Consider the following 12,622-nt stretch of genomic DNA (forward strand, 5'->3'; position numbering starts at 1 on the left):
TTCCAGTAAAAAGAAGCCACATACTAAAATATTAGGACAATTTTTTCTTTTCCCAAATATTCATAGATGAAATCCAACATATCGAAGTTGGGATATTTCGTAGAGTCAAATATAAACTTACAATGTCGACACAGTGGTTCAAGAAATAGATTGGTGTACTCTCACTGATGCCTAGGAAAAGGGTCACAAGGCACGTTAGAACGCATTATTTTCACTTTTTTCCGAGTTGGGAGGTGAGTTTTTTTATAATTGAGACATTGGTACCTGACAAAGACTTGTGTGAGACGGTTTCAAGAGTCGTATTTGTGAGAGGGATCTCTTATTTGGATCATCCATGAAAAAGTATTACTTTTTATGCTAATAGTATTAGTTTTTATATTGAATATGGGTAGGGTTGACCCGTCTCACAGATTAAGATCCGTGAGACGGTCTCACATGAGACTCACTCTTGGTACCTTGCGAGTTATAAGTCATGGGCCACATTGTTTTCAATCTTTATGATGCTTGTTTATAGGACATTATAGTACTCGTCTTCTCCATATAGTTTGGCCATTTTATTTTGGGTTAATTGCATATACTAACTCCGTTAAATTTCGAGATTTTTCAAAAAAAAAAAAAACCCCATGAAAAAAATGATTTATTAAATTTTTTTGTTTTCAAATATTAAGCACACGCACGCACGACGACGCACCTTTGTTTGTACATGTTTTCAGGGATATTTGTACACAAGAGTTGAAAACATATAGAATTAATGGTTGTGGGAAGTTTTTAACAATCGTATATATAATTAACATTTTTATTTTTTCTTAGATGTACCCAATATATTTATATCGAAGTCTATAAATTTTATTTATGTATTAAAAACACACATGTTATGTTCAGAAAGGTTACTGATGTGCAATTGCTGACAACTTTACACTAAGATGGCACTAGATTACATGTCTAGCACTAATAAAATGTTAAAGGAGTCTCTCAGAGAGCTTCTAGAAAATACTTTTTGAATTCTAACTGGTTGGAAGTGCTTTATTGTATTTGTAAATATCAGCTTCTGTTTCAACTTCTGTGATATTTAACCAAAAACTATAAGCAAATTTGAGATGTTTTTTCTGTTTCTACTTTTTTGTTAATAGTAAAAATTATAATTTGACATTAATATCCTTAAAAAAATTATCATTTTATTCAATTGTTCTCGATTTTTATAAATATTTTTAGAGATTGTTAAAAATGTTAAATTTTATTTATATATAAAATTTCAAGAGTTTCCAATGGAACTCATAAAATTCTACTCATATTTTATTACAAACATTAATTTTTTAAAAATATATAATGAATTTTAATATAATTTTCATTTCTATAATTTTTTTATACATATTTTGTGCATGTATGCAAACTTTTTCATTTGTTTTTTTTTATTAATCTTACATAAATTTTCACAACTTCGTGTTATTAAAAAAAATTAATTTTGATACAAAATTTAATAATAATTATATAAATACATTGTCAATGATGTGAGTATCAAAATTTAGATAATTAAAAAAGTTAAATATTATACAAGTTAAGAATATTAATTTTTAGTTTTACTAAAAATTAAATTTGGAAACAATTTTTCTCCAAATACTCAAACTTTAGCTTGTATTAACTTTAAATTTTTATTTCCACGCAGTTCATACTTTTGCTTCTAACCTACTTCAAAATAATCTCTAAAAGAATTACTTTAAAATATGCAAAACTCTCCCAAACACTCTATAAATAATTTTTTCTTGAAGTTAAAGATGTTGAATTTGAAGCAATATTCTTTTTTTTTTCTTTTTTTTTTTATTATTTTAAGTTACTAACTGGGCCTTGGTTTGATAAAATCTTAATGAATTTTAAAATATCAAAAATTTTGAATTTATGGTGCAAATTTCAAAAACCCGCGCAACATTGGGTCCATTTTTTAGCCCATTATCTGGCCTATGAAATTTTGAGGCATAGCACTTGGCCCATTATTATATCCAAATACTTGTCAACACAATGTTAAAGAATTAAATTTTATAATATGTTTTTAATATAATTTTTTTTAAATAGAGTATATTAAATTTGAATTTAATTGANAAAAGTACCAAATTTAATGTTTTTTAATAAGAGAGTTATTCTAAGCACGGAATTTTAAAAAAGTAACAATTTTTTTTAAGAGAGTTATTTTAGACACTATATATTTGGTGACCCAAGTATTTATTAAATGATGTTCGGTTAAGTATATAAATTAATTAATTATAAATAAAATGTATTTCAAAATTATAAAATAATTATTATAAAAATAAATTTCAAACTATTTTTTTGGAGCTGATATAAGTTAAAAAATGTAGGCAGCATTTTGATTAATAACCATTTAAAATTCATAATATTTAATGTAACTCAACTTTGTTTAACCTTTATGTTCTCTACAAAATCCAGAATTTTACTAAATTTTAAGTTTCGTTTTTCATTCAATGTTAATAGATCATTTAATAGTTTCTTAATTTTTTGTCCATTTTGCAATCGGTAATAAATTCATGCTCATTTTTTTGCTACATAGTTTATATTTTGTGAGGCCCGTAAATTGCCTTTAATTATCAAACATTAATGATTTATTTAAAGCTATCGCAAAAAAATGGTTTAAAATACTTTAAAATAGACCTCATAGCTTGGAAAAATTTCGGCATAACCTTCCCGTAAATAGGACATACCAAAAATTTGAAATACCTGTAAAAGAAAATGACTCAAGGACGACGCAGCGGTATTCATAAACAAACACATGCTAGGACAGGCCAGGCACAAAACATAAATATCATAGACAACAGTTCAATTGAGTCGGCAAGGTTCCAAACAACATAAATTAAATCCAAACAAACAACGATCAATCCAAATGACTATACAGATACAGAGGGCATCTCTGCGGATAATAAAACACAACATAAAACTGACACAACTCAAAATATATAAATATAGCTAGCTGGGAGACTCCGACGAACTAAAACCAAACACTCCAACCTCAACCACAACCACAACCGTCTGGTGCTGCACAACCACTCGATAGATCTACCATGGTGTCCAAAAGCAACCGCAACAACCCCTCAGTAAATAACTGAGGTTAGTATTCTGATATGAAACAGTCAAACAAATATAACAATAACATAAATCATGGATAAACATAATTATGAATGAAATGTGAAATGAATATTCATGACTCAATGTCAATGGGTGAATGAAGCCAAACAAACATAATTATGAATGAATGTGAAATGAATATTCATGACTCAATGTCAATGGTGAATGAAGCCAAACAAACGATACGATCAACAAGAATAATTCTCAAGCAACACACAGGGAGCTACATCATCAAACAACTAAATCGCCCTACCAAGTATGTGAGGTATGTCAGGCTATGCTAATCAACTCCCCCAACTCGGCCTTCATACAGCTGTAAGGATTTATAACAGGAAAGACACAAACTACTAGAACTGGCTATCAGAATACCAGCACTCACCCCAAGGGATACTGTAAGGTCTAGAAATTCGAACGACGTAACCTGACTGCATGCAAATTTAGGATATTATTAAAATGTCTTAATTATTATTGTAAATGCAATATATACATGATTATGATATGATAATATGTTTTTATTTCATGAATTACTAGATTGTATATACTTGGAATTTTAGCAGTATTTCACGTTCGAACGAAGAACGGAGATCGTTGACAGTTTGAGGAAAAATATTTTATTAAATAATTATTTTAAATAATTTAATATATGATATATTTATTATGATTTTTTGAAATATGGGATTTTATGATATTTTTACACGTCGAACCATATTTTATACCGGTGGTTGATTTTTTGAAAAATTGAGGACTTTTTGAGGGCTTGGGGAATATTTTTGAAAAACGTACCAAAACGAAATATTTTACGTGTGTGTTATTGAGCCTATTTTAGTAGAATTTTGGGTCAAGATTATTTCACCTTAATATTTCAAAACCTAGGCCCAACATTCTTTTAATTCTCCTTCATTTTTTCACGCCTAACCCCAGCATCCTCTTCCCCTCACTCGGCCACACAATCACTCATGTCCAGCAGCAGGATTTTGATTCATTTTTGAAAATATTTTCTTAGGAAATGTTGTCTCGTCCCTCCGGTGTCCGTCTCTCGCGTCGTTGAGTTGTTTTTCGAGCGTATGTACACAAAGTCATGCCCGATACCTTCATTTTATTGTCTTTCACATCATAATACATGTTGTTGATTGATTATGCATGATATATTGTAGATCTAATGTTTTATGTGAGTTTCGAGTACATGTACATGATGGAAACATATTTCCATGCTTTGATGCTCACGTTTTTATGACTCATATTGTAAAAGGATGTCATGACCGATGGGTAGATAGCTCTAAATGTCGATATCAAGGTGCTTAGGAGTGAGAAACAGATCTGGAACGAGCCCTGGTTAATGGCCGATCGGGTTTGCAAGTTATGCTTTGTTTGGGGCTCGGTTTGGTTTGATGGTGAGGACTAGTGGTGCAAGGGGTAAATGTATGTTTTAAGTTGACTTGATAATTTGGATTGGATTCGGGTTAAATTTTTAAGATCCAGAGGTAAAATGGTCAAATTAAGGTTTAAGGGGAAAAATGGTTATTTTGCAACTGAATCGAGTAAGCAGTCCTGGAAGTGCCCTGATAACTGAAAATGCATATTTAAAATGTTTATGTGAATTATGAATATGAATTTTATGATACTGCTGAAAAATACGTTGCATGCTTGGTTTTGAGAAAATGTATATATATGCATGAATTTTACAAGTGATGAATATGATGATATGTTTTTGAATGAGACGAGTTAGTTGTGACTAATACGAACACGAACACGAACACGAACACAAACACAAATATGTAAGGCCAAAGCTCAGTTGAAGGATGAGAGTGTCGCTGATGTCCTTGCCGCCGGGTACCACGGTTATACGTAGATGGATCCATCGACCTAGAGCTGATACGAAAGTCACAACTAACGATCTGAATTCAATGAAGGAAAATGGATACGTATATCATTATATGATATGACATGATTTGATATGACCCGATATGTTGATGTTTATGTTTATGTTGTGAAAGATCACGAAAACTATTTTGGTTACAGTACTTTTCACTGTTGCATGATATGTATATGTACTTGTTATAACGGTTCAGGTGTGTTGAGTCTTTAGAATCACTAGGTGTGATTGATGCAGGTGATCATGTGGATGAGGAGACTGGAGGTGCTGAAAACTGAGTAGGCTGAGCTGGAGGTGTACGTGAAAACCCGAGGACCTTGCATTTCTTCTGCACATTATAATTTTTGAGTCATGGGTTAAAACAATATTTTTAAATATTTATGAATTTTAATATGCTATTGGTTTGACAGATTTTGTCAACATGTTTGAGTTTTTCTTTTAAAATAGTAAACTCTGAGATTGATTACATTTTCAAGATTCGATAACTGCAGTTATTTTATTCAGTCGTTGGGTGGTTTTTATACAATGTAGGTTTCGAATTTTCCTTGGTTTTATGTGGTTATGGTTTCGGCCATTAGTTAAAAAAATATTCAGTATTATCTTAGCAGCATACGTTCCAGTTGGTATCAAAGCAAGGTTTTTTGCAGAGGGTTGTGCCACCGCCAGCTTCAGAAACTCAGTCGTCAAGCCTCAAGTCTGTAAGTTTACATGCTCTAAATGTTTTGAATGTTTTTAATGTCATTACATGCATGTTTACATGATATATTTTTTACGGTACATGTCGTTCTTTTACATGTTTTGAGGTTAAATACTTTAAAAACTCGATTGAATTGCATGTTGGTTACATTAGAATTTGGACTATATTAAGATAATATGCCTCTCAGAAGAGCTCCCAATACAGACAGGCAGGATGACACTCTTGGGGGTGACCGATTTTTTCCACCACCACCACCACCAGGAGATCCTGCCACCAGAGTTTTGGAAGGTATTGCACGATTGATGGAGCAGGATCAGTAGGCTCCTAGACCCCATGTGGACGTATATGAGAAGTTTAGGAGGATCAACCGAAGGAGTTGGTGGCACCACTGACCCGTTTGTGGACGAGGGTTGGATTTGATCACTTGAGATGCACTTCTAGTACCTAGATATGAGAGATGTGGACCGAGTAAGATTCCTACATATATGCTGATAGATGATGCATCTCTATGGTGGGAGGGAGCAATACATGGGGTGAATCTGGCTAATCTCACATGGAACCAGTTCAAAGATCTTTTCTACAATAAGTACTTCACTGCAGACGTCACGGGGCATCTGACCCGAGAGTTCATGAGTTTCCGACATAGGGACTTGGCTGTTGCTGAGTTTATTAGAAAATTTGATCGGGGCTGTCATTTTGTGCCCCTTATTGCGAGGGTTGCAGTAGAGAAGCTGAGGCACTTCATGGATAGCCTCAGACCTACCATTAGGAGAGATGTTATGCTGATGAGACCGAGTGATTATGAGGCGACCACTGCTTGCGCTTATCAAGTGGAGCAAGCACTGAGGGATATATATGTGGAGATGTAGAGGAAGAGGGATCAGGCACAACAGAGTTCACATCCTAATAAGAGGCAGTTCACAGGGCCTCCCAGACACCCGGGGCATCAGAAACCCCCTCAGAATTCAGGTGCCCCGAGACAGGAGGAGAGGCAGCCATGCAAATTAATGCAACCGTTTTCATTTCGATAAATGTATGGGGGACGTTTAAATGCTTTATCTGCAAAGAGGAAGGCCACAAGGCTGCTGATTGTCCAAGGAACATGGGGCCTACTACTGGTTGGGCCTATGTTATGCATGCAGAGGAGGCAGAAGCAGAGCCAGACATGACATTGATCACTGGTAACCTATTTGCTTGACAATTTTTTTTGAATTGTCTTGACTGCATGAAATGTTAAGTTGGTTAGTGGAATTACTTTTGGGATCAAGAACTTAGGGGTAAATGGGTTGCATGTTCTAATTAGATGGATTTACGGGTTAAATTGATTTAATATAAGAATTTTGGAGGTTAAATTGCAATAACCGAGAGTTAGGGACTTAATGCAAATAGCCAAAAATTCAAGGGTCAAACTGTAATTTTGGATAGTCCAAGACTGAAATCGAGTTGACCAAAAGTTCCAAGGTGAAACTGAAATTTCCAAAAATTTCAAGGCATATTTTGCAAATTCTTGAATTTCATGGACTGTTTGGGTGATTTCGGTAATTATAAGGCCAAAACAGAATTTTTTCGAAAATTTTAGGGCCTGTTTGTTGAGAAAATCGAAATTTATAGTGACTCAATTGCTAACTTTCAAAAAATTAATGGGTGAAAATGATTAACCCGAGAAACATAGGAGCCGAATTTGTAATTTTCGAAATTTTGGTTGGATAATGTGTAATTTCGAGAATTCCTAAGGATTTAATTGGAGAATTTTCGGGAATTATGGGTTTTATTGATAGAATTTCTTGAATTTATTATGCTTGAATGGTTTAGATTGTATATTTTGTCGCATGAAGGATATTTATTTCAAGTGTAACCACCTATGCACTGCTAGACTCAGGAGCTACACAATAATTTATATCCGAGACTTTTGTCAACGACTGAGAATTGTAAAAGAGGCCATGGATTTGGGTTTCAGAATTTTGATTCCTTCTGGTGATCAGATATTTACTTCGAGGATAGTGAAGAATTTGGAGCTTCGTTTGTAGAAGAATGTTGTTCAGGCAGATCTGATTGTGCTACCGATGCCTGAGTTTGACATCATTCTGGGCATGGACTGTCTTTCGTTGAATGGAACTTAGATAGATTTCCCACAGAGGTCAGTATCAGTTCGACCGCCCAGAAGTCTTTTCTTTTTGAGGTAGCAAGGAACAAGCAGATGGCGCACATCGTTTCTTGTATTTGTGTGAGGAAACTTATGAAGAGAAGCTGCCAAGAATTTCTGGCAAGTATTGTGTTAATATCTTAGTCAGTCTGTCAGAGACTAAAGGATGTCGAAATTGTCAGAGATTTTCCCAGCGTCTTTCCTGAAGACATTTCTGGCTTTCCACCAGAAAGAGAGGTGGATTTTTCTATTGAGCTGAAGCTAGGTATAATGCCAATTTCTAAGACATCCTATCGTCTAGCACCTGCAGAGATGAAAGAATTGAAAGATTAGATTCAGGTATCGCGAAAATGTATAAGGATATGCAAATGTATAAAGATATGCAATCTTTGTATAAAAATTGTATTCCATTCATTCAGGGAGTATGAAAATGTATATGGATATGCAATCTTTGTATTTGTGGCCAGGCATGAAACGAGATATTTTGCGTTTTGTGTCTGAGTACTTGACATGTTAGCATGGTAAGGGATAGCATCAGAGACCTACAGGAAAGCTTAGACCGCTCCCTATCCCGATTGTAAATGAGAGAACATCACGATGGATTTTGTGATAGGGTTACCCAGAACAGTTGGAGGATATAATGCCATTTGGGTGAAAACTAAGATGGCTTGAGTTCATCAACATATGGATGAGTGGTTCGACTCCATGGGTGGCCATTTGCAAGAAATTTTAGAATACATGTGTCGCGGTAATGACAAAAAAATGGGAAGGTTACCTCAATAAGATTGAAGATCAAAAGCGGCGAGCCGAAAAGGGCTTAGTATGAGAGTCAAAGGCACAATGATGAAACAAAGAGACTGGAATAAGAATAAAGAAGAATAAGAGGTGGTGGTAGTAGCGTCTCGTGTTATAGAAGATAATTTTTATTATATTTTGTACGTGTATAAGGTGTTTTAAATTCTTTGCACTTGTTGTACAAATGAAATTTCATTTCCTTAATCAAATTCATTAGTTCAATTCTATCATGTATAATCGATTTCATATAATATCTTGTATAGACTTGTAATTTGGTTTTTCCATCATGAAAAAATGAGAAATTGTTAGAATATTTATTTTATCCTGAGTTTTGATGATTGACAAAACAACAACACTGAGCTGTTATAGAAAACCAGCCGCTACTTTATTTCTCAGGTTTATGACTGTCGATGCAAAGTCTAGTCGCCCCAGTGTTCTATTCAACACCTGCTACAAATCATCTATCTTCTGATCGCTCCGTATTGAATACACTCCATGTTTTTCCAACCGCCAGTCATAAATGTGCAAATCAATAAGACACATTATTTTCAACCTCTTAGAAACGACTAGTTTTAGTAACGGTACATTACCAACTCCCGACGTGACATAATGTTTCTCAAAGTGACTTAAGTTAAACTAATTTTCATAAACTAGGAGCTACAAGAGGATAAAACAAATGGGACATTTAATTACATTTATTACAATATAATGACGATAGAGACAAGTTATTTCTGTCGAAAAATGGTACAAATGATCGTTGGAAAGCATATCCAACTGTTGAAGCTCCCAACTATAAATATGTTGATGAAGACTCAAAGAACCTCTCCTAGAATTCATGCATGCTAGAATCTACATTACACAAGATTTATGTGACGACCCATTACTTAAAATAGTACTACTTTAATATTTGCGAAATTTTTTGAGATTTTCTTATTATATAATATATTAAACGTATAACTCTTAAAATAAAATAACGGTCACCATGCATCTTTAAAATAAGTTAATATTAAAAATCCAACATTTGTATATCACAATTATTAAAATTCATGCTTAATAACGACTAATTTAATTTGAAAAGGTCTAACATAATATAAAAAATCTCAACTTACTAGTCATCAATACTAAGGCATAAAATTAGAGTAAATAGTTTTAAACGTGCATGATAAAAATCACGTGAACTACAAGGTCCTCGTGTTTGCACTGCCACTGGCCCGAGCCTTCTCACTGGTCACCACCTCCAGTCTCTTCATCTACATCATCTGCATCGACCAAGTCTAGTGAGTCTAATGACTCAGCATGCATAAACCGTGAATAACAAGTCACGCGTAATAAAAATTCATGCAATTTAAACATAGCTCGTATGTAACATAATATAAGCATAAATATGTAGAATGCGACTTTCCTACATAAACATTTTCACAAAATCGCATTTTCATGCTCGTTATAGTAATTGTAATCGTAAATCATTTTGCGTAGAGTTCTGTTCAATGTAAGTAGCCCATAACATAAATTTTTTGATCAAACTAACCATAGTACTGGGCCGGGAGAGATCACCACAGCCTTTGGACTGGATGTCCAATCCCTATCATAACATAATTTACCCCGAAGAGGCTGGAGAGAACCCCAGACACCTTCTCTAGCTTCCAAACTTGTAACATAATTGGCTACAAGACAAATTGCATACCTAAAAAATAATTATTTTGTACGTCATACATACTTACAAACATCATGAACCTCGTTGGATCATCCCCGAACGTGTTGCCACAACATCCTCGAAATTAAACCCAAAACTGCCCCTAAAGGTGCATTCGGACACGTACGACTCCGAATTAAATAGAACCACTTATGACGTACCAATCGACTCGAGACTCGGCCCACACGTAAAAAACATCACAACATACTATCCAAGGCCCTAAATCAGCCCCAAAACATGACTGAACCCCTTAAAATGCACAACAAACCGTAGAACGCAAACTACCCCAAATAGTGACACTATGACACTTATGTGTTCCGTTCCTATCGATTCCAATCGAACCAAGCCCTAGAATCGACCCATAGACATCACTTAAGACTCTGGTTCAACCCTTTCCAGCCCAAGACACATGCATAGCCCCTAAACCACATGAGCCGTGACCCCCTCCCATGCGCGACACTCCTTACGCGCGCATGCGGCACAGGCACGACTCCAGCTATTGTGCCATCCAAACATACCCTAACCGAACTGTACCAAACTTACCCCAAGACCCTAAGACCCTGCCTAGACCCTAGCCACGAGCCCTGGTCCATCCATGTACTGGACCGCACCATCCAAAGGCCGCGATCCCCCATATGTGTAGCTATGAGCTCTTATCACCTTTTGCTTCACTAGCAACCTTTCGCCACATCACAAACCACCTAATAACATCTAAATACACCTCATAACATAACCATACATAGCAGCAAGCCTTAGGATCGGTCCAACGAAGCCCGCGATCCAAAAACTCAAGAAAACATGGAAGTTTATACATATTTTATATCGAAAACTTTTCGATAATGTTATAGCATTCATATAATCAAACCAACGAGTTTTCATGAATATTTTGTACAAAATACAGTAAGTAACATGATCGATGCGTTAAAGAAAAGTTTATACATGTCTTTGCGTTTTAAATGCACGAAATATCGAATGACGCGGGGAAGAACGGAGGTCGAATAGAGAACAGTTTGCTGCATTTTATTGCTTCAAAAGTGACAAAAATAATCAAGGATTGTAGGGTGATAATCGGCTATGGCTGCTACTAGAAGAAGAGGAGCCAAAAAATTCCCCCAACCCTAGGTGTTTCGGCTGATGTGTGTGTTTGTGTGTGTGGCGTGAGTTTTGTATGAATTAGGGTATGACTCTCTTTATATTTAAATAAAAATATTAACTAGGTGTTTTATGTTGATTCCCAAAGTTTTAATTACCAATAATAATAATTAAGTCCTCCAACTTTTGAAATATGACATTTTAAGAGTCCTTAAAATCTTAAATTCTACCTATAATTTAAATACTAACCAATTTACTTAATTACTACATAAACTAATTATTAATAATATTATTGTTGGATCTCGGTTTTCTCGTGCCCAAACGTAGCGGAAGTTTTAAAATTTTTATTTTATTTTGACAATCAAAATATATATGTTTGAGCGAGCACTCGTATGTTTTTATGATTAAACATTAATAGGGCATTAGAATTTTATACCTTTGGTGAATTAAATCACTTGAATCCAACTAATCCGGTATAGGCGGATATAGCTCTTGATCAATTTCCTACTAACTTTCTTCAAGAACTCCTTCCTTCAATCCTTCTATTAGGTCCACGACTAGTACATTTGTTCCTCTTCCAAATAGCACTAGAATATTAGGAAGATATTTTACATTGGAGATTGAAGTTTGAGAGACCTTGGGAGAGGGGATTTTTTTTCGAAAAACCAAGGAGATGGAGGCTAGTTATTTTCGAAAATTGTGTAGTAACCCTAAGCCTAATACACACACACATATATATAAGCTTAGGGCCCATTAGTTAAATTAAATGCTTAATGGGCTTAATCAACTAATTATTCTAGTCCAACTAGTTTAATTAATTAATTAATCTTTTAAAGTCCAATTAAGAACCTTAATAATATGTATGTTGGTCTTGTACTCCTACAAGCCTATTATACATATACCCATTACACTTAATTTAAATCCCTTATGAATTCAACATTTGAATTTAATATTTAAATTTTAAATTCAACTCCTATCACCTCCAATATTTAATATTTAATAAAATCAACTTTTGAGTTTAATAAATTAAATTCTCAAATTTTATAAATTCAACTCCTTGAATTTATTCTCGCAAAATTTAATTATCATAAATTCAACTCCTTGAATTTACTATATCATAATATAAATTCAATTTCTTGAATTTATTCTCGCAACGGGAATAAACGATCCAGTGCTTGTGTGACCCTCAGTGGTTCAGGG

This window comes from Primulina huaijiensis, chromosome 17, assembly GCF_012295235.1.
Source record: "Primulina huaijiensis isolate GDHJ02 chromosome 17, ASM1229523v2, whole genome shotgun sequence".
Classification (NCBI taxonomy): Eukaryota; Viridiplantae; Streptophyta; class Magnoliopsida; order Lamiales; family Gesneriaceae; genus Primulina; species Primulina huaijiensis.